Below are 20,999 nucleotides of genomic sequence, written 5' to 3' on the forward strand. Positions count from 1 at the left end.
CCCAAGTAGGAGTGAGTAGCTGTAGACAACACACCTAGGCTAGCATCCTGAGAAGACAAAGACAACCGGGAAACCCTAATCAAACCCTAACCCTAGCCTGAACCCTAATCTAAACCCTGACCACCATCCAAGTCAGTGCCTACATGCAAATCAGTCCAATTCCCTAAAATGCATCTAATCATTTTGAGCTAAAACTCGAAAAACAAACTTTGAACAGAGCCAAAACACTGAAGCAAGCACACCGGCCAAAGCCCAGAGAGAACTCAGCCCATGCGGTAATCGGACTACCACCGGTGGTAATCGGATTAGTGCTCCTTTCCGACAGGTGTCCCCTCTGAGAACATAGCTATCCCCCGTCTCAAAGTCAACTTTCATATAGAATTACCTCTGAAGTTCACCATATTTACCATTTTACCTAACTCCAAGAGCTTATAAGAGCATGCCACATGATATTTCTCTCTCCTTAACCAATCCCAAGCTGCCATGTCAGCTTTTACCCTTCACAAACCCAACAATTACCAAAATGTCATCACAAAAGGCTATAAATAGCCTTCACCTCTTTTCATTTCACAAAAAAAAAAAAAACTATAATCCCATTTCCCAAATTTTCCAAAGGGGAGAGTGAAAGTGCTATGTTTTCTAGCTCTTATGATTGTCAAAATTTGTATTGCCAAAACCTCTTGGAATCTGTGTTTTATGTAGCTCATTTACATATTTAAGATCATGCATCTCATGTACAAGAACAAAGGTCTGTGCCTCAAGAACTTCAATGAAAAATCAAGAGATATACAAGTTCAAGTTCAAGTACAACACCAAGTGTTAGTTCAATCTTTCAAGCTTTAATAGTTAGAGGTTTTAAAGCTTCATTCATGTCAAGATAAAGTTCTTTACTTTGAACCTCAAAGCTCAAGATGAAATACAAGTCAAGTACTTGAAGTTCAAGCTTCAACATACTTCAATATGTCAAGCTTCATATACTTCAAGATCAACTATCAACTGAAGCAAAAGATGTTGCAATGTTCAAACATCGCTTATAAGGTATGTAAGACCCTAGAATGACCATAGGTTAGGTCATTGTTTATTGCATACTTTAATTGGGTTATTACATAAGTGTATAGACTGTTTCTCGACTAGTCTTAGCCTATGTTCGATTAGTCTTAGTACTTGCTCGACCAGTCCAAGAAATTCCTCGACCAATCCAAGGTTTGTTACTTATTTTTGAAATTTTTTTTTATTGTCTCAACCAGTCCTGGAGACTGCTCGACCAGTCGAGTGAACAATGCTCGACTAGTCAAGCAGCCTCGATTCAAAGTCCAACAACTAAATTGGGTCCCACACGACCAGTCGTGGACAAGATTCGACCAGTCGTGGAGGCCACTCGACCGGTCGAGAAGGCCCTTCGACCAGTCGTTGAACGACTTTATCTTATTGCGCCCAAATTTTCAAAAGTTTGTTGGTCCTTCAACCAGTCGAACCGACCTCTGGGCCAGTTGAGTGAGCAATTTCTGCACTTATAAATAGAGCACGATTTTCAGAGTTTTTCATTCAATTCAAGCAAAATCAAGACACCACTCAGAGAGATAAGTTTGTGATATTCTTAAGCTATTTAGTGTTCATTTAATATTCTCTTTAATTAGCTTTTTTGCATTTGATTTTGTCTTCTATATTTCAATCTTATTTGAAGAAGGGATTGAAGTTGTCCCATTTCTTAGAATCAAAATCAAATCAAGCTAGCCCAAAGTGATTTAATTTAAAAATCATTTAGAACTTAGAACCTTTTCATAAGTGAGTGTGGACATTGAACATCTACGTTGAACTTCTACTCCGAATTAATTCTATCGGGCTACATCAAAGGAGAGTATCCAATAATTATTTTACAGTTTTGTAAATCTATTCTTTTAGTTTCTTTGAGATTGTGCCAGAAAAATCTCTTTCTTTTGGTTTGTCTTAGGTGATCCAGAAAACTCAGAGTGTGGGGTTTTTGAATTGTGTAAGCCCACTTGAAAGACACAATTGTGAAGGTTTTAGGTGAACCTTGAAAAACCTATTTCATAGTGAACGTTAATATCCACTGTGTGAGGATATTAGGAGTGGAGTAGTTGTGTGGCTGTTTTTCTAAACAGTTGGTGTACACACAAGTGAACCACTATAATTTCTGGTCTTGTGATGAATGATTAATTATTACATTGTGTGAATGTTATAAATTTCCTTTATGCATATGTGGAGAATGTTGTAATATTTTTTATGCAAGTGTGGGAATGTTGTAATAGCTTAGTTTCTTTCTTTGCTATTTTTTTTCTTTATTCATCTGTATCAGTTTGAGATATTGATACACAGACTGTTCTAGGAATCAGGTTGTCCTACCATTGGTTTTTAATGTAAAGTTGTCCTTGGAACAACATCTGTATCAACCTCTTAATACTTGTACATTTGAGGTTGTTATACATTTCTGCTTTGTGGGATTGTTTAAGTGCTATCTTTATTTTTGTTTATTTCTGCATATAATTTTTAATTTGGCATAGTCCTATTCACCCCCCCCCCCCCCCCCCCCCCCCAAGGACTCTTAGCTCAGCCTTTTCAGAGAGTGAGAGAGTGGAAGAGAGTGAGGGTGAAAGGGAGCTCCAAGCCTTCAAGATCCGATCTTTTAGCCACCCCTAGCCTCCTCCAAGCCATCCTCGATCCTACAATCCCACCCAGGTTAGTCATGGTGTATTCCATGTCCTAGCCATCTCAAGAGTAAGCAAAAGATCAACTCATTTTTTATTCAAGCATTCATCATATCATCTTCTCTCTTCTCAACCCCCTTGTTACTCTTGAACACTATTGAACGTATGTTCTATGACTTACCTTATATCAGATCCTGTCACATCAGAAACTCATGGTGATCTAGTCCGCTTTTTCTTTATTATTACATTAGCATCATTACATCCACTTTTCTAGACACTCTTCGGGCGTATGCTTTGTGGCTTGCCGGAATCCATGATCTTGTTACATAAGAAATCTGAGTGTGTTTAGTCCTACTCCAACTACATCATTTGTCTCTAAAGATTACTTACCACACAGAGTATAGACCATATACTTGTACAGACAGAGAGGGTGCCTAACACTTTCCCTCTTTGTAACCGAGATCCCTTACTCAGAATCCCGAATCGTAAACCAGGAATTAACTTAAAGCAAGTGAGTCATCGAATTTTCTAGCTTTACATATTCTGCAGGTTCTAGCCGTCTATGAGATTTTGAGATCAAGTGGCTACTGGTGACATCAAACCTACATTAATCAGGTCACCCCCACAAACACCAAGAGCATAACATCCAACACCAAGCGTGGGCGCCGATTTCCCAGCGTTCACAGTAACTAACTCTGTGATTCCATTACTTCTAAGTTATACATGTTATCCACACAATCAGCGTAGTTAATGATAAACAATGTACATTTGATATTATGAAATGATGCATGCACCTTATAATCCAACACTCCCTTACAAGCGACTTCAACGCCTATTTCACAAATGTCAACACTTCCTCACAAGCGACTCTAACGTCAAATCACAACTTATGATAGGATATGCATGATTAGTTGAGTAATTATTAATTCCAATTCATACAATCGATTGGCGAAACTAGGCTACCAATGTTATATCACGAGCCTTATCTAGATCACGTGGCTTGTTGTAGTATGTAGCAGCTCTGTAAGACCCGTGTCCTAATCCGTACTATTCCGTTAGCCTCCGCGGTCCTTCCGGTCAAATTTCGGCAACCTTCGCACTGTATTCGGTGTTTGCGCACGATCCTAAGCCAGGTCCCGCGCACCGACGTCGGCTTGATCCGAAAGTTGTATCATAGCGACCGCGTCGTCGCCGCGGTTCCAACGCCGTGACTTGCGCACCGAACCGATACCCAGGCAAGAAGATGCCGATCTGCGTTTATTCCGAAGAAACACCGCGCGTTGCGGATTTCGAGGGAATCTCTACAAGTAGTCCCATCAATCAACCATTAAATGCATCCCATACATCAAGTACTACACCCATTCCCTCTTTTTCCAAAAGTCCACCATTCTTTCCACCTCACCACTCCTCTTTTCCAAATTTCAACAACAACCATACACCTTTTTCAATTTTTCAACCCAAACCATCCCCCATCACACCTCACCCATCCTTATCACCCTTCTCTCTCTCTCATTTCTCATATCTCTCCAAGCAACCCCAAGCCTCAAACGTCCAAGCCTCCTCTCCCTCTCAAGTGTGGCCCACCTTCCATTTTCCATCTTCCATCTACACCCTCCCATCTCTCATCCACACCATTAATCCCCCATCATCCTCCATTAAAAGTGAAGGTAAGGAGCTAAGGAGTCCAAGGGAGCAAGGAAAAGGAAGATAAGGTGGGTGATTTTCCATTATTTTAAATTTCTGGGCCCACTTGTTGGTGGGACCCATTTGGATGTATGTGATTTAATCAAGAGGGCCCATAGTGGCGGGGTTCCTCTATCTCATCGTATACCTCTCTTTCTATCTCTCTCTATCTCTCTCTCTATCTCTCTCTCTTCCTTTGTAATGGTGTGGATCCCACCAATATGTGCTACATCTACCCCGTCCATCTACATCAGACGGTGTGGTCCACTCTATTATAGGTGATGATCCACACCATCCACTGTTTGGATGGGCCCAAGGCATTCTATACATGTTTTATTTTATATAATATGTATATAATATATATTATGTATGTATATATATATATATATATTATATGTATATGTATATACATATATGATGGTGGACCACGTCCACGTGGGACCCACCATGATAATGTGTTCATGCATGCCGTCCAGCGTCCCTGGACGCTGGACGTTGACAAGTAGGGAAGTGTAAATGGCATGGGCGGTACTAATGAGCTAGCCAAATGGTGGGCCACTCATGCAGGCCCCACCTTGATGTATACATATAATCTAAGCCGTCTATCCCGTTGCCCAGATCATTTTAACCGTTGAGCTAAAGTTTGAGACCCATCTAAAAAACAAGCGGGTCATGCCATAGGAAACAGCAATCCTACCTTCGATTTACTCTCTAATGCTCCGGTATGTCTAAAATAGCCCAATATTGGACTCTATGGGCTTGTATCAAGCCATAGGGACCCATGGCTGGAGTGGATCTTGCGGATGCGGGCCCCGTCTATGAAAAACTGTAGAAAAACCGTTTTAAAAAAAAAAAAAAAAAAACAAACGAGCAGCAGCAGCAACCGCTGCCACTGACAGAAGGGGCAGGCAGCGCCTGCACCAGGCTGCTGACGGACGGACCGAGCAGGGCCCTCACGGCTCAGCTCTGGGCCCCACTTTGATGCATTTCGTTCATCAGCACCGTGGAATTGATAGGTCCCCACGAACCATCCGTCTAGCCCAAAAATCAGCTGTAAAAGGAACTCAGACGGGCCACACCATCTAGAAACGTGAGAAGACATGCCTAAGACACATAAAATCCTTTGGTGGGGCCCACCTGAGTTTTGGACGTTCCTGAAATTTGGTCTGGACCGTTAGTCCAGTGGGACACACATAATGGGTGGTCTGGATCAGTGGATCACATTGCAGTGGGCCCCCAAACCGTGACCCATGAATGGTTTAGATGGCAAATGAACATCCAAGCGTGGATGTGAATAAACATTATGGTTGACCCTGGTCCGCGGTCCGCCTTACCTTGTAAATAGATTGGATGGCATGTGAATACCACGGTGGGCCCATGGTCCACGTGACCCCGTCCGTTTGGGTGGCAACAAACATCACCATGGGCCCATTGTATGGAAGATAAACATTACAGTGGACCCCCAGGTCCACGTGACCTTACAAACAGGTTGGCTGGCAAATAAATATTACCGTGGGCTAGGCCCACGTGACCCTATCCACGGGTTGCATGGCAAATAAACATCCTGGTGGGCCCCCTGGTCCCGTGACCTTATGAATAAGTTGGATTTCAAATAAACATTTCAGTGGGCCTTACCCAAGGTCCAAGTGACCTTATGAATAGGTTGGATTTCAAATAAATATTATGGTGGGCCCTAGGCCCATGTGATGGAGCCATATTGATGTATTTCTAGCCGTTGGGGAGGCCCACCTTGATATATATATAAGGCCCATGAGATTAGGCCCATTCGACGTATTGGTGGCCCGTTGTCGAGGCCCACTCTGATATATTAAGGCCCATGTTACGAGACCCATTGTGATGTTTTCAAAGGCCCATGGAGTATGACCCATTGCAATGTTCAAGAGGCCATTGATGCGGCCCACTTGACTTATATAAGGCCCATATGAGGCAGCCCACTTAATGAACCTAAGGCCGTGGGGACGAGGCCCAATAAGATGTAAATAGGTCCATTACAATATGTGATTCTTGGAAGGCCATTCCTTGGGAGTGATGTTGGTTTGACGTCCACATTGATAATGTTGGTTAAATGTCCGCATTATAGCTCTCCCTAAGGCCCACTGATAGGCCCATAATTATGGTAAGTAGGCCGTCTAGGGCCATCTCCATTATACCTAAAGCCCTTCTCTTTATACATGTTTAGTATAGATCCATGATTCATGATCATTCGCACCGTATGTATGCCTGATGTGAGGGTGACCGATCATAGCATATACCTTTGGATAGACTGTTTATGGGCTCCCTAATAGGCGGAGTTACCCCATATAAGTGCATGGCACACGCGAGACTGTTGCATGACTGAGTGTGTGATTCATGCACTTGCATTTGTGTGATTGTAGTCACTGTATGCCCTAGCGACATCAGGGCCATAGCCTTCACAAACACATGACGGATTGGATATTGGAAATACTTGGTTCTAGCATACGGGCGCCATAGATGTCCACTGGTGAAAATCCCTAAACCCGATGGTACCGGAGGATGACTCTAACAGTCGAGACCGAGTGGATATACGAGTGCATGAGAGCCGAATACCGGAGGCCGCGTCTCCCACCGTGTCGTGGTCGGTTGGAAAGGAGTGTGGCCTTACTCGACCCGAGGGTAGGGGCAATACTAGGATGAGTACCAGTTCGCGAATGGGTCCGCTATCGACGTCTCGGATAGGTATTGGCGACTATTGGTCGGCGGATAGTGAGGTTTCTTACGCTTACTTGGATTGTGAGGCGACAGTGCCATTTGAAGTGTATTGGACCCCGGTGATTATCCAGAATGAGAACTGTACTGATACGTGATGAGATTGGCATGCTTGAGTTGCATCTCGCATCGCATGGCTATGTTATGGCCGATAGCATTCATATCTTGCACCGCATAGCCTTGGTACGGCTGATTGCATTCATGTGCTCATCACCATGATTCCGCATCACTCTGACCTTGCATTTTGAGCACGTTTATATTGCGCACACACTTACACCACCCTCTAAGCTTTCCATAAGCTTATGACGATTGATGCGTACTAGTGATGCCGAGACGCTCCCATAGTCAACGTAGTTGGAGCGTGCGCTAGTTTTTTCTTTTATTACATTGTATTTTCCCCTTTCAGTCGCATTGTACTAAAAAGTTTTTAATCATAGTGGATTTTGTGGTGGTGTTCTTGTGGTTATTGTTTGTGGGTTATGCTTTTTGTTATGCTCATTATGATTCAGACTGATGATTTGAAACCCTCCTTGTAGTCTCCCAGGATCGGAACCTGGTGAATGGGTGCCGGGGTCCGAGAATGGGGTTCTACGGAGGCTGTCGGCGCTAGATTCGGCGATCGGGAATTTTGTGAGCCCGGTTTCCGAGTTCGGGGCGTGACAAGCTCTTCACCAATGTCCATTAATCCAAATTTGGGTATCACCCATTTATTTAAAAAATCAGTGATTCCAAAAGGTACGACATGATACCTGAACGTATGAGAATTAACTCGGTATGAGTCGTCACCCAAATATCGAGTATGATCACTTAGTTACGAGGTGCAGGCTTGTCACATAAAACCAAATCACAACAAAGGAAAGGGCTCGTCACCCAATTCAATTCACACCCGGGTCGTTCGAATGAGACTTTAGTACGGAACCATCGGCTGAGTAATTTGACAAGAGTCATTCAAACAATGATTTATCACCTCCATTAGTACTCGCTTATCATTATGGGGAGGCTCATCGCCCCAACATAGGCCAACATCTCGAACACGGTGTCTCATACCACCATACCCGGCTCATGAGTCTTACTGGGATTGTATCGTACTAACGATTATGAATGGACTCATCTATTGGAATGGGGTATTCTAGATTATATTTGGTCGTGTCACATATTTTGAACATGCATGATCAATCGGCTTTTGGACTAATTTGATTAACTTCGAATAACCCCGGCGCAATCGACATTAGGTGCAAGCATCTCGCGTAGTCCAACTATTATCGGTTATCCGTGTTCAACTCGGGTCGATCGAATAACCCTAGGGTGACTGACCTAACTCGGGTCACCCCTTGGTTTGGGCGGTTAGACAACTGACCCAACACATAAGTAATTCTAAACATCGCTAAGGACTAACAATTCATCAAGTACTTATAACAAGATTATATATGAAACCTAAATTTAACAACACAACCACCTAAGTATTTCATCGAGTATATGAGCATCAATAACACAACACCATCACTTAGGAATTTCATCAAACATGTGAGCATTAATAAAACCACACATTCACCTAGGCATTCCATCAAACATGTGAGCATCAATAGAGTAACACATTTAATCACTTAAGCATTTTATCAAATATGTGAGCAACTATAAACAAGTAATAACACATGTTGCAATGAAATTGAAATGTGAATATGTTAGCATACACCAACCTATTTATAAACAACAAAATCATTAACTAAGACACTTAAGGGTCGATAAATGATAACATAGGAATAATAATCCGCACCTTGGGTTGATTCGTTGAATTCGGACTCGCACTTAAGTTTAAGATACCATGGGACGGTTCACCAATACCCTATACCAACGCAATTCGCTTGTAAGGATCCATGCATTCAACCCTCAAGACTCGAACCTCAAAAGGGGATTCGTTAATTACCTCCAATGGTCGTCAAGGCGACTTCAGCGATATAGTGTGGTCGCAGCTATGTTGCTGGTTAGTAGGGACGGGGTGAATCCTCCAATCAACCCTCTCCCACACTTCCTCCCCCTCTTCTCCTGTCTCTCTCTCTCTCAAATTTCAAATGAAAAATTCATATAAGAGTGAGAGGGTGGAAATGGGGGGCTATTTATAGTGCTAGAATGTGCACAAATAACCCCGACGACTCTTTTATTAATAAAACTACCTACAGGGAGGTTGTTCTCAACTCACGGGGCCTTTTGGGAGCCCACTGGCTTATCTACAACATGAGACAAGTACCTTGCAATGGGATCTATGTTTGGACACAACCGGGTGACGATTGGATACTCCAACCAGTCATGGGAGCCCACTTACGATCGAACGGTCGTCGATGATCGATCGGGGCCGTGACTACATGAACATGTGCGGAGAAATATCCTTAATTCGCACCTCGAATTTGGTTGCGATCTAATAGTCAGAAAGACGCAACTTCACAAAAGAGTGTAATGTTTATTTCACTCAAGTTTCAGGTTTTAGAATAGGGCTTTCACGTATTCTAAACACTTGACCTCTGGCTCAAGTTGAACAATTTTGAGTGCTTTCTTGGTTCGCCACACGCAATGGGCATCGAGCTCGGTGAGACAGATATTATTCTATAGTTTCGAGACTAGTGGCCTACTAATGAGCGGTATAAAGCTTGTGTCACGCCCCAAACTCGGAAAATAGGCTCACAAAATTTCTGATTGCCGAATCCGGCGCCGACAGCCTCCGAGTGCCCCATTCTCAGATCACGACACTCGCATGTCAGATTCCAATCTTGGGATCCTACAAGGAGGGTTTTAAGTATGAATTTTTTTGTAATGGAGAATAACCACAAGCATAATCAAGTCACAAAACAACATCACCACATATCCACTATATCAAAAACTTTAAGTACAATGCGGAAAGGGAAATACAGGGTGATCAAAAACTCCAAAATAATCTGATGTGCACTCCTTCCTCAGCCCTGCTGCAATCCAATGCCACCTGCACGCAACGGTTGTGCATTAGCGTACAAAAGCTTAGAAGGTGGTGTAAGTGTGTGCTCAAGGCAAGCGCCAAGTGTGTAGTATCAGAGTAATGCGAAAATATACGGTAAGTCCATGAATACTATCAGCTGTACCAAAGCTATATAATGAAAGGCATGAATGCTATCGGCCATACCAAGGCTATGCGATGCGAGAACTATGTAGCCAAATGTCATATGCGAGATGCAAAACAAGCATACCAGTCCTCATTAAGTACACATATCAATACAGTTCCTCTCTGGATATCACCAGGGTCTAATACACTTCACACTGACTACCTCCTCCTTAGCTACACAGCCAAGCAAGTGGAAAAGACCACACTATCCGCCTGACCAGTAGTCTGCCAATACCTACCCGGCTCGTTGATAGCGGACTCATTTGCGAGATGGTCAAACTCAGCCTAGCTTATAGCCCCCTCACTCGAGCGGATAAGGCCACACCCCCTTCCAATCGACCACGACACAATGGGAGACGCGGCCTACTGGTATTCGGCACTCGGGCGCTCGTATATCCACTCGGTCTAGACGTTGGAGCATCTCCTGGTACCAAAAAGGTTCTGAGATTTTCATCCAAGGATATCCTAAGTGCCCACAGTGCTAGAACCAAGTATTTTCGATATCCGATACGGCCATCCAAATGTACCTGTGGGCCCATGGCCCTGATGTCGCTAGGGCGTATAATGATCAAGTCACACATATATGAGATGCATGAGTCACACCGTACAATTATGCAGTAATCTCGCGCGTACCATGCGCTCATGTGGGGCACTCCGTCTCATAAGGAGTCCCGTAAATGTCTCAGCCCAATGACTTATGTTATGATCAAACATTCTTCATATCAAGCATACATATGATGTGTATGGCATGAGGCATAGAATTATATTAAGCATATTATAAAGTGATGAACTATCCTCGCAACAAAGATGGCCCTAGACGGCCTACACGTAACAAGTATGGGCCTATCAATGGTCCCTAGGGAGAGTCGTAATGCGGACATTTAACCAACATTATACTTACAATGTGGACGTCAAACAAACATTGTTCCCAAGGCACGACCCACCATAAATACCATTACATAAATCATGGTGGAATCACATATTGCAATGGACCTTACATACATCCCATTGGGCCTTAAATACATCAAATGGGCCTTATATTCATCAAGTGGGCCACATCAATGGGTCGCACCAATGGGCCTTATGTACATTGCAATGGGCCATAACCCATGGGCCTTAGAATACATCACAATGGGCCCTCATACGGCAAGTGGGCCACATTACATGGGCCATATGTATATCAAATGGGCCACACCAATTGGGCCCCATGCACATCAAATGGGCCATACCCAAAGATGAGTGGTGATAATGATTTTTCACCATTAAAATTCTCAAGTCCCACGATAACATTTATTTCCCATCCAATCTGATCATGAGGTCACACTGACTTGAAAGGGGTTTTTATGGTGGACATTCAAACCCACTGTTTCCTATAGTGTGGTCCACCTAATCCTAGATCTATCTTAATTTTTAGTCTCATGCCATAAAATGACCTCTCAAAATAGTTGGAAGGTATGGATACAACCCATGCATCATGGTGGGTCCCACCATCCACACCACTGGACGGTGGTGAATAAAATGCATACATCATTGGGTCCCACGTGGGGCCCACCATAACGTCAATTTTCCATCCAACCTACTACTAAGGTCACGCAGACCTGGAGGCAGAGGAAAACAAATTTCATATTGACCTAAAGCTTCTGTGCTACCCAAAAGGGTTTAATGGCAGCCGTTCAATCACCGTTGTTTCCTATGATGTGGGCCACCTGAGTCATATACATGGCTGATTTTTAGAGGGGGGTCCACTTCAGGAAGGGGCCCACCGAATGCATGGAGTGGATAAATAACACACATCATGGTGGGGCCCACGGCTGGACCATGGGTCCCGTTGTCCGTCCGCCTAACGCCGCAGGCGCTGCTTGCGCGCCTCTGACAGCAGCAACGTCTGCTGCATATATATATATATATATAAATCTTATTTTTTTTAGGTTTTTCATGCGTGGGGTCCACGTCGGGAGAATTTACCCAGTCCACTGCTTCCCATAGCTCAAGACAAGCCAAACAATCACAATATCCGAAGTGTTTCGGAGTATAGAAACATCAGGTGGTTTTTCAATGGTAAAAATCCCATTTTCCTATGTTGTGGCTCGCCAGAAGGTCGGATCATCTTCATTTGTTGGCTCAACGCCTAAAATGAGGTGGGGAAAGGATGGACAGCTTGGATTGAATCCATACATCAATGTGGGGCCTACACAAGTGGCCCATCCAAAAGCTTATGAATCAAGCTAATATTTGTATTTTCCCAGTTCACGTCCAGTGTCCACAGACGCTGGACGGCTTGGGCATGATACATACATTTGAGGTGGGCCCCACCTATGCACGTGGGCCACCAAAAGGAAGGGTGGGATGGCATGGGTAATACGTACATCAAAGTGGGGTCCATCCAAGTGGGCCACACAACTACATCATCACAAAGAAAAGGGAAAGAGAGAGAGAGAGACGGGACACGTGTGATGGAGGGCTCCGCCACTATGAGCTCTGCCTTGCATTCAATCATACATCAAGTGAGTCCCAATACATGTGGGCCCACCAAATTAAAGATCAACGGTGAAGGTTCCTTCTCCACCCAAAGTGAACGGTCTAAATGACCTCTTTTTATGCAAGAAAAATAAACATCATGATGGGGTCCATGGAGAATGGCCCCATCAAGGAATGATCATAAGGATCAAGGTGGGCCATCGGCCACACCTAGGGTCCAAAGTGAGATCCATACCATCAATCGGTAGGCCTCACTTGACCCATCATCAAAACATGAAAAATCTAGTATAATAAGAACCCACCGTTCAATCTTCTTGGTTCATTGGAAAGCCGATCTCCTTGTGTCCCACTTTGATGGTAGAAGATGAGAAATGAATGGCTAGGATGAAGGTTTTTGGGATGGGGAGGTGGGCCACCAAAAATCACTTTTCTCTCTTGGAATGCATAGACGTGCACTTCTCTTGCTAGCTTGGAATGTGTTGAGAAATGAGAGAGAGAGAGAGAGAGAGGGTTGTAAGGAGTGATGGATGTGAGGTGAGTGATGGGTGAGGTGAGTAATGTACTTGACATGTATGGGTGTGTAAGAGAGAGGGTGAGAGAGAGTTGACTTGGTGGTTGCTTGACTTGTGGAGAAAGAAATTATGGGTGTGTACTTTAATTGATTGATTGATTGATGAATGAGACATGTTGTAGAGATTCTCTTCGGATTGCAAACGCGCGGCGTTTCTTCGAAATAAACGCCAGCCCACATCTTCCGGCTTGGGTATCAGATCGATGCGTGAGTCATGGTGTTGGAACCGCGACGACGGTGCGATCACAATGGTACAAGTCTCGGATTAAGCCGACTCAAATCTACAGGATACGACTTAGGGTCGCGCGCAAACATCGATTATAGGTCGCGGATTGCCAGACTTTCACGGAAAGGATCGCGGGAGTCGACAGAATAGTACGGGCTCGGATACAGGTCTTACAGCTTGTTTGGATAATCAAGGTATCAAGATTTCTTATATGCGATGATTAGAGTTTGGATTAGCTAAGTTTAGAGTGTGGCTTATTCGCAACTAGCGAAAATGACGATTCATTCATAATCACTCTAAACCATCGGTTCTTAAGTTAGACGAGTAACTGAGTCAATTTGGTTTATTAATTAAGATCTAACCCCTAATCGTCTCGACTTTAGGTACATTTTTATTTAGTTATGGTTGTCTTGATTACTTAGTGATATGTTAGCTAGATTTTGGGCCTCATATGAATAAATAATGAGGCTAGACTCGATGTTTAAGTATTCGGGTGGATTCGTTGGCTTCACATGGTTGATTAATCGGATTTGTGTGGTTCTTTACTGGTATCACCCACGTATAGGATACATCGAATGTTAATGGTCAGTAAGTGATGACATAAGTTGATTATATTGAAATTTCTTTTAAGGATTTGTAGAAATTCAAAATAACGAAAATCTGGGACGTTATATAAGTGTGAGAGAATGTAGAGTTGTGTATATCTAGACCAATCCACTCATGAAAACAACATGTGTAAGGGGTCATTTGGCAACATGGATTTCATGTGAATCGAAATCCAAATCACAATTATCATGTAAGCTGTATAAATTGGAATCCTTATTTTGTTTAGTTCTATGCAAGGATTACATGTGAATTTCAAATTTATGTTTAACACCTTTCTTGCATATGCATAATACATATTCTACCAATTTATATACATGACCCATTGTGATATTTAAGTAAAATCTACCCTGATCACTAGGTGCGTCACTCCATTTTAGCTATAGGATCTAAAAACAACCCAGTTCATGATTTAGGTAGACCATATTATTGAAAACAATATACAGGGCGTTCATCATCCAATTGTTTCCCTTCGTATGGCCTACTTGAATCATAGATCAGGCTGATTTTCAAGCCCTACCACTAAAATGGGGTGATGCATCCGCTAATTGGGGTGGATTTCATTTAAACATTATGATGGGGCTCACCAATTCACAAAGTCAAATTTACCCTATTTTTCATGCTGAGGTGTGAACTCCTTGGCATCTAATTTTTTTTTTTTTTTTTTAAGACATAGCTCACTATGATGTTTATATAAAATCCACCTCAAACATTGAGTGTATCACCCCATTTTAACTAGAGGGCCCAAAAATCAGCCCATTCTGCGATATAGGTGAGCCCACCGTGATGTTTATTTGCCATCCAAACCATTCATAAGGCCATTCCCACTGTGATGAGCTTAAAACAAAGATATTATCTTAATTCAAAACTTATGTGGCCCATAAATGTTTCAATGGTGAGCATTCAATCCCTACTTTTTTCAATTACATGGCCCACTTAGTGTTGAATATGCCTTTTTTTTTAGCTGCTGACAAAATAGATGGACAGAGTGGATTTCTCATGAATATCGTGGTGGGCTCTACTTAACTTCTAAGTTCACTACTTCATGTTAATGGCCGAAATGAAATACAAGTAGTCGCTGAGAAAGGAAAAAAACCAAATCTTCGAAGTCCACTTATTTGATAAACATGTATAAAAAAATTACAACTACCTCATTCCTCTTAGTATGCATCTTTGGAATGTACTAGATAGAATATATAAAACATAGTGGGCCCCACATACAATCTAAAAGGCTTCTAATGTTGGGCATCCTCATCCCAACTGTTCCGTTTGGTGTGGCTCACCTATGTTTTGAATTAGCCTTATTTTTTAAAGCCAAAGAGAAAGGTAGGGGACCCATATGATGGACAGATTGGATGTCATTAAAAGATCTCAGTGGGCCAACAAGTCGATTTGTACCTTAAGGTTAAAGTAGAATATTCGAATTGGATCCTACCTAATTCCGAGACTAGAGAAAAAGTCCAACATTCTAGATTTGATATAGATGTGTGGCTGACTTGATTTTTGGTATATGGTAGGAATGGCTCAAATTTCCAACACGTGTATTGTACGCACATAGATTTGACACGTATTTCCCTGTTTAGTGGGAAAAAAAAAAAGATTGTGAAGCAATTAATGCATGTTCCTGCCCAAAAATGTATTTACCTACTACATAGATAGTTTTCCAAAATTAGAATAACACAAAATTACATTCCTAAGCAACATCAAACAGGCCGTAAATGGTACTCTCTAACCACATGCAACAACACATGCCGACCTCACACACACACACGTTTGAGATACGAGCAGTCCTTTGGTGGGTCACACACACACAGATATATATATATATATATATAGCCCAATGCTCAGTAGCACACCAGTTCGCAGGGTACTCTTCCAAACTTTTTTGAGAACTTATCATACTTGATGTCACTTCAAAATCTGAATGGTCCACATGAAGCAGCACCTCATGAAACCCCCCGAGCCCAATTTTTACTTTGATCCAAAACTTTTGGTGGCCCATGAAAAATGAAAATAGTTTCCTCTCTTGATTTGCAATTCTCTTTTCTATGGCCCACCAGACGTTTAAATCAGGGTGAAAATTTGTCCCTTGGTATTTCATGGGATTCCGCATCACATGGATTGTTCGGATTAGACGCCCATGACACGTGCAAAGGTGCGCACGTGAGCATGCCTCTCTCTCTCTCTCTCTCTCTCTCTCTCTCTCTCTCTCTCTCTATATATATATATATATATATATATTCACTCCTAAAGAAAGCAAATGTGTAAAAAAGAAATGGATGGCTATGAACAATTAACTTACCCACATATCTAATTTATGCATTGTCACTCCATGAGTGAAATGGAATTAATTTTTTGAATATAGAATGTCCAAATATTATGGTCCATTCATGGGAAGCCAGTTTGGAAGGTGTGGCTGTGGAAGGAAGTAGGGTTAGCATCTGAGCATAAAAAATCTCATATGCCAAATTAATATAGTTAAAATTTGCCATTTTTTCACACGCGTACCTATCAATCATACAAGTGTGTAGGGACATGGAGTTGTGCATGGCTAAAGCAATCCACTCATGTAAGCACCATGTGTAAGGGTCATTTGGGAGCATGGATTCCATATCATAATTACCATGAAAGCCATATGAATCAGAATCCTTGTTGTGTTTAGCACTTTGTTGGATTCCATGTGAATCCAAAATTTATATTAGGAACTTTTTTGCATATGCATCATGCACATTCTATTTATTTACATGCATAGCCCATGGTAATGTTTAATTAAAATCCACCAAGATCGTCAGGTGCATTAATTACTCTATTTCAGCTGTAGGACAAAAATCAGCCCGCTCCATGATTTAGTTAGACTATACTATTGAAAACAATATACAAGGCATTTCTCTCCCTATTGTTTTCCTTTGTAAGATACACTCTCTCCCGGTTGTTTTCTTTTATAAGGCCCACTTGAATCACAGACTAGGCTGATTTTCAAGCATTACGGCTAAAATAGGGTGACGCACCTGCTCATCAGGCTGGATTTCACTTACCCTATTTTCCTGCAAAGGCCTTCGGCCCGAGCTCATTTGTGTTAAAAAAATTCTAAAATGTTTATGTAAAATCCACCATGATCATTAAGTGTATCATCCCATTTTAACTATAGAGCCCAAACATCGAAGTGCATTGCACTTCGGGTGGGACGTGTGAAGAGAAATAGTAATGCTTATCTTCAAACTAATGGTGATTAGTCATTAAATACCTTTTTAGGCCACAATAATTTTGAATCGAGTTGATTTTTGTATTTTATCTTCATCCAAGTATGTGACCATATGAACAGTTGTGTGGTCCACTTGAGATTTGTGTCTACTTCAATTTTTCGACCATGTGCTAAAATAAGCTGGAAAAATGGATAGACAGTGTAGATATACAATGCATGCATCATCGTGGCCCACATGGTTAGGGGCCCACTCACATGGCTCCCCAGTAGCTAGGTGGTGTTTGAAATTTCACCAGGTAGGCTCACCTCACCTTAGATGTTGTGGCCTTTACTGCTACCTTTATGCACATATTCTATATCCATGCCATCCTTCTGTTTTACCGTATCGTTTTAGATCATGACCCTACCATTAAAATCTTATTAAGGCCCATTGTAAGGTTTTGGCGATATTTCTTTACAATCTAACCCGTTGATAAGGTTACATAAACTTAGATTAAGGGGAAAACAAATATCAACTTAATCCAAAACTTTTATAGTCCATTAATAGTCAATTACCATTGTTTCCTGTGGTATGGTCCACCTAAAAATTAAATTTACTTTATTTTTGGGATCAAATTTTAAAATTATTTGGCAAAACGGACAAACAACCTGGTTATAGAATATATGCATAAAGGTGGGCCCCACAGTATGGGTCGTACCTAATCCGCTCCCCTTTAGACCTTAGTAGGTATGATATGGTGGGGGCACTCGGACTGGGAAGAAAAGTTGCTTGTCATGTGATTGCATATACAGTAAAGCCCGGCCCACAACATGTTGTTGATTGTTGGTCTCATGCAAATGGGCCATCAGACGGGAGCAGATTAGGTGAGACCCCTGCTGCATCCAATACGGTGCGCCCTTACCATGGAGCCCACCTTGATATATGTATTCTGTATTCATGCTGTCTATCTGTTTTTTCAGATTATTTTAAGGCATTATCTAAAAAATGAAGTACATCCAACAATAAGATGGAGCACATCATAGGAAACAGTGGTACTTAAATGCATTGCCATTAAAAACTTCTTAGGGCGCACCTTAATATTTCCAATGTGTTTATTTTCCATTTAATGTATTGATAAGCTCACATAAGCTTGGACGAAGGGAATAAACAAATATCAGCTTGATACAAAACTTATGTGGCCCAATAATGATCAATCACTACTTATTCCTATGTTATGGTCCACCTGATAATTGGATCTGCGTCATTTCTAGGATAATATACTAAAATGATGTGGAAAAACAGATGGATGGTGTGGATAGAGAATACATACATTAAGGTGAGCTCTACAGTAATGGCTGCACCGTCTGAGGTTGTCCATACGCGTGCACTCTCAGAAATTTAGGACGTGGTGGCCGTTGTTCACGTTGGCCTAAATTTCCAACACGTGTGTTGTACACACATAGATTTAACACGTGTTTCCCGGACCCCCAATGTGGTCTTCCTGTTTAGTGTAAAAAATGCTTTTGGAAAAAAAAGGAACAATTTTTGTTAATTACTTCTTAAGCAACTAATGTATATTTCTGCCAAAAAATGTGTTTACCTATTGCATAGATAGCTTTCGAAAATTAGAATATCACAAAACTACATTCTTAAGCAACACCAAACAGGCCTTAAATGGTCCTCACCAACCACATGCCGACTCACACACGTGTTGGTGATATGAGCTATCCATTTGGTGGGCCACACTATACATATATGTAAGCCCAAAATAGAAAATTTCACTCTAGAGCAAGCAAACGTGTAAAAAATAAATGGATGGCTGTGAACAATTAACTTACCCACATGTCTAATTTTACACACACACACACAGATATATATATATATATAGAATGCCCAAACAATTTAGTTCACTTGTGGAAAGCTGGCATAGAAAACCTCGTTTGTGAAATTAATATAGCCAAATTTATTATGCGCGCAATTTCTTAAAGGTGTAAAGGGTCATTTGGCAGCATGAATTTTATATGAATTGAAATCTTAATTACAATTACCATGGTAGCCATATGAATTGGAATTCACATTGTGTTTATAATTTGTAGATGGATTCCATATGATCAATCCAAAGTTTGTCAGTTGGTATCATGATACTGTTAGAAAATTAAGTGTTTCTTGTACACAATGGAGGATAGAAGAAAAAGACTCGACTTGAATAGTCAATTTCTCAAGACAGATTTGCTGCCCTTTTTCTAGAAGTTCCAACAAGTGCAAACGAAAGAAATCTACAAATTGTCTTCAGGATACAATGAACTCTCGATCTAAATTTCAACACAAAATTTTGCACATTTAAGTGTTGAACAGATCTCTAGTTTTGACACCGATATGCCTTTAAGACGTTCAGAAAAAACTTAGTAAGAGGTTAGATCGAGAGTAATTGCACAGAAAATGATATAATCTTAAGAATTAAGAGTGTTAACTTCTGGATTATAGTATCCAGGATTTATATCAATTGAAAGGTTATGGATTTCTTCCTAAAGAGATGCTCATGTGCCTCTTTAAGAAATTCATACCCATTCACAGTAAACAATAGCCTTTCATGAAAAGACATGACTCTTTGTCCTATGGCGCACATAAGCGACATGTGGCATAGGTGTCACATGTACAATCATGTCACAATTACTCTCAATCAACAAAATGTAATAAAACATCAGGGTAGACCCTAGTTCAATTCCAGTTGTACCATGGCCCAAAAAGTTTGAACCGTGTATTAAAAAGACTAAGGCTCTTTTTGCTCATTGCGACGATGCGCATTCGTGAAGTGCACCTAATAAAGCATAAAAAAGCGCCCAAGCAGCCCTACAGCCCACGCTGCGCGCGAGATTTGAACCCCGGTTGCATAAGCAAAAACCCTTTCTCTTACCGACTGACTATACATACTATTTATGAAAAGTTTAAATAATTAATATATTTATTTACTTTCGAAAAAAAACTTTTATTTTTGAAATTTATTTTTATTTTAAAAAAACAAAATAGATACGCATTCTATCAATTCACACATGAAGCCCTGTAATGACCCGAAAAATTTTGTGCCAAGACCCAAGTACTACTTCTATTTTTCCTTAGAAGCTATTTGTGGGTTAAATAGCGTTAAACTCGATTGCTTATGAAATCAGCATCAATCACTTTAAATTTGATCTGTAGGACTCAAAACCTGTAGAATCGTTAGCGCTATGTTACTCTGAAATCTGGGATTCAACGCTAAATCCAGTTACTCTTGGGAATTTTTAGAAGCTTTGGATCGGACTTGGACCGCGCGTCGAAAGTCCGATAGCGATGATCTTAGGCAGTTATGGTCACCATGTTAAACTTGACCATCACCTCAAAAATCAAGTCCAGATGATGTCCTGGGTCGATTTGATTGAATCCGGAGTAAAGAGTGTGAGAACGGTGAGAAATTAAATAAGATTTTATGAAATCTAAGTCGTGTCGCTTGCGCGACGATTTTAAGCAATCTGACCGTTGGATTCTGACCCAATTTTACCCTCGGATCAAGGAAGATGGCCCAAGCATGTCATTGTGCTTGTGGACCTGATCGAGTTTCGGTGACTGTTGAATTGAGTGTGGTCCGCCACGGCTGATCTATAAATTCGATCGGTACGAAAACTCAGCCTGACCTAGATCCATGGTCAGTGAGCTTAAGTCCGACCGCACATGGAAAAAG

The sequence above is a fragment of the Magnolia sinica genome, chromosome 7 (assembly GCF_029962835.1).
Source record: "Magnolia sinica isolate HGM2019 chromosome 7, MsV1, whole genome shotgun sequence".
NCBI classification, from domain to species: domain Eukaryota; kingdom Viridiplantae; phylum Streptophyta; class Magnoliopsida; order Magnoliales; family Magnoliaceae; genus Magnolia; species Magnolia sinica.